Raw genomic sequence first — 6,663 nt, forward strand, 5'->3', positions numbered from 1 at the left:
ATCTTGAAGTAAATGTAAAAAATAGTAATTATTACTCTGCATTTGATAGTTATATATCATATAATGATGTTTTAGTCAATGATAGGTCTTCTATATGACAGTGGTCCTGTTAGATTTTAATGGAGTTGAAAATTTTCTATAGCCCAGTGATATTGAAACCACTAATACTGTAGTGCAAAGGTTGCAAAAATCTGCTGGGTGGTTGAACTGGCCAACAATTTTAACCTGGGTGCGGACAAGGGTAACATTGAGGAGCTCCTAGAGGGGGTACCAGAGAAAATGACTAATGAGGAGTTGGAATTGACACAGCAATGCATAGATGAAAAGACAGAAATGCATGGATGTGTGGTATTTCGAAGAGTGACACTTTTTCAAAAAAGGGTCTTGCGCAAGTCATTCAGGAGTGTTACAGCAAAAGGCTCCGTTATAGAGATGATGGCTGTATGTGTCTTACTGACCTCTGAATACCCTCCAACGGGATAAGGCATGGAGGGGAAAGACAGTGATATCGATGATCCTGACCCTGTGTTGGCCTAGACTAATGTGTATATTTGTGTCCTGTTTTTTTTAAACGAAGAGTTTACAAAGTAAAAAAGAAAGACAAATATTTTAAAAATAGCTTATCAAATAAGGATAGAAAGATTTTTTTTACTGGTTTAATAAAATTTTATTTTTCAAAGTGTATAGCCAGTGGGACCCGTTGTTCATGCATCTTCACCAACAGCTGGGGCATCTCCACCATTGGTGTTCCTGGAGCAAACTACTTGAGCTGTGTGCTTTGAAACTGGTTTAATAAGCCCTTTGCTAAGGAGCTCCTGAAGGGCTGCCCTGGCCAAGGAACCCCAGACCATCAGTCACTCAGAGACAACAGCTGGGGCTATGAGCTTGTAGTTGGGAACTTCCTCGCGTTTGTTGCATGTGGCTTTGTCAAATGACACCAGGATATGGAGCTTGTCCCACACTTTGCCTCTGGATCAGGTATTTTTGGCCTTGCCGTCGGATTTGTTCATCGGGTCTTTGTCTTTTTTGGCTGCCTTTCCAGCAGCTTTTTTCTTGTCGTCCTTGGGCAGCATGGTGAAACTTGAGGAGCGCTGGCTCTCACTGCTACCTGAGACGATGTCAGACAAAAAGGAAGGAAAGATATTTTTGTACATCTGTACAATATGTTTGTGTTTTAAGCTGAGTGTTTAGTATACAAGAGTACAGGAGTCAAAAAGTTAAAAAACATTAAAAGTTTATAAAGTAAAAGTTACAGTAAGCTAGGGTTAACTTATTATTGAAAAAATAAGAATTTTGTATAAATTTACTGGAGCCTAATAATAGAGTGTTTACAAAGTGTACAGAAGTATACAGTAATGTCCTAGGCCTTCACGTTTAATCACCAGCTACTGACTCACTGGAGCAAATGCTGCCCTACAAGCTCCATTTATAGTAAGTACTCTATGTTGATGTATCAGTTTTTTCCCCTTTATACCATATATTTACAGTGTCTTTTGTATATTTAGATATGTTTATGTAACACATAGGTATGTGTATGTAACACAGGTACTTACTACCGTGTTGCCTCCAGTACCCAGTAAACTTAGGTGCTACCGGAGTCTGGAGCTGGGGAGCAATAGGCTAGACCATGTGGCCCCCGTGTGCAGTAGGCTGTGTTCTCCAGGTGTGTGCAGGTGCACAATAATGAAATGGCCTAGTGACACATTTCTCAGAATGCAGTCCTGTCATGAAGTGCCACACGACTCTGTAATTATTTTTACAACGGTGGTGCAAGAACTTAGTCTTTGTGACAAAGTACTAACTTGCTTTCTGACTCTTGATCTACTTTGCTACTCCCATTACTTTACAGGTCCTTTCTAATTTCTGACGCACTCATACAAGTGTCTAATGTAGACTGTGGTCCAGCTCCCAGATATTCAGTCTTCACTATTGCAGCTTCTCTGGGTCTGTCTGCCTTTCCTGGGCATCAGTGCTCAGCACATGTCCTAGTCAATTGCTTCCACTTTCTGTGTGCCATTAAAATGCAATTTCCACCCTCATTTTATTTCTTGAATGACAGTTAAGAATAAGACAGAATTCAAGTTCACCACTATGTATTATGTATTAAGCATGATTATGTGTTAAGCATGTTTACTAAAAATTAAAATATAGATCCATATTACCCAAACTAAAACTTTTATTTTCTTCCCAACCAGTCCTCTTTAAAGGCATACTTATTTGGCTTAAGTTATAAAGGACTCTGGAATCTTTTGAGTGGCTTCGTGGGTGTGACTATTGAGGGTACCGAAATACTGGGTATAAATAAAATAAGATGCATTTTAGATATAAGGCACTCACTACATCAGCGCATTGCCTGTGTTCCCCCTACCGCTCTCAGTCTGAAATCATTGTAAGCAGTGGGCACCTTCTACTCGTAAGGTACAGATCTTTATAACTATTGCATACTGTTTTTGTCCAGTGACTCAAAATAATGCTTTCCTTGGAACTGAATTCAGAATAAAATGTTTAGCAAAAAAGATTTACGTAGTAATTTAAAACTGGTATCCATTTTTTACTGTTGTTCAAGTACAGTTGTCTCCATTTACACCCCACCCTACCCACTAGATTGAAATAATTGATTCCTCTGTTTCTTTTTTATATTTTGGTTTTAGGAAAAATATTATGTATGAAATAAATTTCTATTTCTTTCATTATAAACCACTAACATTATAGTGTTGGTTGTGTTGTGCCTACAAAAAACATTAGTCTGGAACTGCATTAATAACCACTATCTTGTCAGGTGACTGGAATGAGCCATTCAAGGACCTTTATTTAAACAGTATTATAACTATTATGCAAAGTAAATTTAGTTTCATGCCCAGGTACAAAGGGTTTTACTCGGGTAGTTTAAAATACATGTGTTGTAGAATTGTGCACCTGAAACCTATATAATATTGTTAACCAAAGCCACCCCAATTAATTCAATTAAAAATACAAATAAAATATTCTTACTCTAAAACAAGGAAATGATCATTTTCAGCGAGGAATGCCTGTGTGTTTTCTAGATAAGTCAAAATCAAAACAATCATGTTTCTTTTTTCATTATCAGAATACAGAGGATGACTATTAAGATCATCTCTCTGTGCCTGAGTCATTAAAAATCATTAAAGGTAACATGATCTTCAAATTAAGCAGCCTTCCTTCGTGAAGCAGAGCTTTTCCCTGTTAAGCTTTATATACGTCCATTCAAGGAAGAAAACAAACCAAATTGGACTCAAACACAGAAAAAAAACTTTAAAGACATGCCACTGTGGATTAAATCAAAACATACACACATGCTTACAATTGCATTGATTATCTTTTGTATAAAAAATTCCACAAGCCAAGTTTGATAAATTATGATTATCTGTCACTTGACTGTTAAAATAACTTTTAAAAACTGAATAGTAATACCTACAAAGGCGTTTCTGAAAGTTATTTTTATTGATGCGCCTTTGTTTTCAGTAGTTGTTATTGAATTGAATGTGATTTAGAGGAGAAAGGGCTAAACCTGATTTCATAAAATGTGTATATTATTCCCAGCCTGCTGTCCCCAAATAGCCTAGTTCTAGATCTAATTTAGGAAGCATAAAATTGACTTCTGAAAGGATAGTTAATGATCTTGTGCCTCTGTGAATGTCCAATTTATACACTGTTCACTGAGTAAATGAGATATATATTTTTCTCAAATACTTGCGATTTGGAAGCTCAACAAATTCTCTCTTTGGATCATTTCATATGTTAGTTTTGATACTGGTAAAACAGGGGATCTAGAGATGGATTTATATTCACATTCCTAGTTTTTATTTTCTAAGAAAATTAATATTCGTTTCACTTAACTTTAAGAGCTTAGATGCTGTATTTGAAATAAAAAGTGGTAAAATCTGTATTTGAAATAAAAAGTGGTAAAATCTTTACTTGGTAAAACAAGTCAAGTAAATAGCCTCTGCACAATTTTTATTTAATATTAAATAAATCATTACCTTCTATGACAGAAATAGTACTGATGTATATGATTGAGTTTTAAAAAAATAATAATAGACAAAGTTAGCATATACTTGTTTTGACCCTATGGGACAATTCTTTTCTTGTGTAATTAAGGAAATGGATACTAAATTAATCCAATTTAAATATGTTGTACACTATTCTTGACATTGAACCTTATAACGAAAGGAGATATTTTGACTAAAATATAACATGCATTATTTCCCAAAGCTTAAACAATTGACTAAGAAGTTAAATTAAGACACAAGAATTAAACAAAATGTTTAACCATTATTTCATTATAAGGACACCATCCTATGTCTTATTATGATCATACACGTCAATTGGCCATCCCGCCATGATGCCTTAAGCCTTTGCCACCTTTCCATTTACTGCTAAGTAAGCAGTAAATTTATTTCTATTTACTCGCTTGCTCACAGCTACCAATTTGGCTATTCTCTGATTGTTCCTCTTCCTAATTGTGACATTGAAAGTTTATACTACTTTCTAATTTAACACTTTAATATTTAAGTTGTTCTATTTTTCTCCCGTCTATTACCCTACTTTGTACCTTTTTTCTTCCTCCTCTATTTCTTCGTCCTCTCCCTCTGTCTTTGTCCCGGGCTGTGGTCTTGTTTTGCATCCTTATTTATCAATACGTTGCCCATGAGCAATACTTCGTCCTCTGATTTTTTGTCTTGAGAAGCCCCATGGTTTGTCAAGTGCGAATCTGTTGCAAAACCAGAACGCCTCGGTTCTAATTCCTGTGCTACCAGTTAGTGGCTCTGTGTCCCGGGCATTTCCCACCACCTCTCCGTGCCTCAGTTTCTTTATCTGAATAATGGCAAAACAACAGTGCCGCAGCAGATAGTTTGCATTATTACATGTAAAGCCCTTAGGGAAATACCTGGCACATAACAAGTGCTATATAGTTTTTTTGATTTTTTACTATGATGATGATGATAATGATGATGAAAAATATGCTATTATATATATCATGTTACTGTATTATTATTTCTATTTTTCTTCAGTTTCGCTCATGTTAATCTTCCATTTTTCCCAGATCACAGGGGAATATTTGTTGTTTTTGCCTAGAACATGATGTTTTTTTGACCTGAAAAAGACAGTGCTGCTATAATGTTGCTCTTTTGAACTCAGGTTCTTTCTACAAGCTGCTCACCAAAGCCTGGGCTGTCTTTCTTTATATTTCTTTTCATAATTTACTTACCTTAATATTTGTAATTTCAGCTCTGCTGTCAGTTCAACAAAGAAAACTTGCCTGACTCACCACACTGGATGAAGCTTTCCTGTAGTATTTTCCCTAGATGCCTATATTTTTCCCTGAGAGCATTGATAATATCAGATTCTGTAACCGCATGAAAGCAGGAAGAGTTTTTCTTTATTTTTGGCTCACAATGTATCCCCGGAAGTCCTGCAGATTTACATAGAGTAGTGAATAAATATCAGCTGATTGAATGAATGAAGGAAGGAAGGAATGTTCTAAGCAGAGAAAACAGTGTAACATTGAGAAAAGTATGTTTTTCAAGTAGGTTTCATATTAATTCTAGGGCTTTGCATAAATAGCCTCTGCACAACACACTGTGTTCTAATCCTCTACTTACTTATTTATCTTCTTCCCTTTATTATCATGAAACTGGATAGGAGCTTTGCCTTTTTCATTATACCGTCAATGCTTAATATAGTGTTTGTATCAGTTAAAGTCAGACAAACAGTCATTTTTACTTGTTGATACCATGTATTGTAATGGAATTTGACACACAAAATTAACCAAGCATTAGTGAATTAAAAAGAATTAAATAAAATGGGGTTTGGTCGAGTCAATAATAGCAGGAAGCACCTATAACCCCTATGCCTGAGGAAACAAAATGAAGCCTATGATATTTGTAAAACCTGGACATCCTATGCAGCTGGGTCTCAGACTTCAGAGACAGGGAGCCCATTAGGTGTCCTGAGAAGGTACAACAAGACTGGTTCTCATAGTGTGAGAAGGCCGAACACTGGAATCAACTGCTATTACTTGAAACAACTGTCATGGTCAAGGTGAGGACTATTGTTGAGTGACTATCAGGAATAGGAAACAAAAAATAAGCAAATTCATTCTTCCTCTTCCATCCTTCCTTTCTCACTCTAAAACCCTGTATTGACACAGTCTAACCGAGATGTAACTGATAAAATGGAAATGTGGTTGGCAGAGTCTCCTTACTAGCTGCCTGGATTATAAAAGGGTGGATTTGAAGGGGAGAGCAGATACCAATCATCTACTGCAACATCACCTAGGATATTTTGACAACCAAAACAATGACTCTTTTTTTAATAAGAGGCTATTCGTATTTTGTACAAACAGAACTCCTCTACCACTCTTTCCAAGATTAGAAAAAGTCTCCTTAGTCAGTCCGTAGTAGGTCCACAACTGGGAGACAGTCACAACATCCAGCTCTCGGTATGTTTTCTTCTCATGTTCATTTACAGTACCATCTCAGTAACTTTGTACCTACAGAAAAAAATTATAAAATGACTACTAATGATGATATCTGTATTAAGTAATTAGGGAAAACAAAAAGAGAAGGCAAAAATATAGTTAAAGATAATAAACATAAATGGAGATATAAACACAGATATAACAGATATATCAGATATATC

At 35.9% G+C, this 6,663-nt stretch overlaps 1 pseudogene; it reads right to left on the minus strand.

Moving 5' to 3' along the window:
• Positions 1-704: 704 nt before the first annotated feature.
• Positions 705-1,136, minus strand: LOC118993752 (40S ribosomal protein S25-like; annotated as a pseudogene).
• Positions 1,137-6,663: the final 5,527 nt, after the last annotated feature.

This window comes from Sturnira hondurensis, unplaced genomic scaffold (genome assembly GCF_014824575.4).
Source record: "Sturnira hondurensis isolate 20B ecotype Veracruz unplaced genomic scaffold, ASM1482457v3 Scaffold0000880, whole genome shotgun sequence".
In the NCBI taxonomy this organism is placed as follows: Eukaryota; Metazoa; Chordata; class Mammalia; order Chiroptera; family Phyllostomidae; genus Sturnira; species Sturnira hondurensis.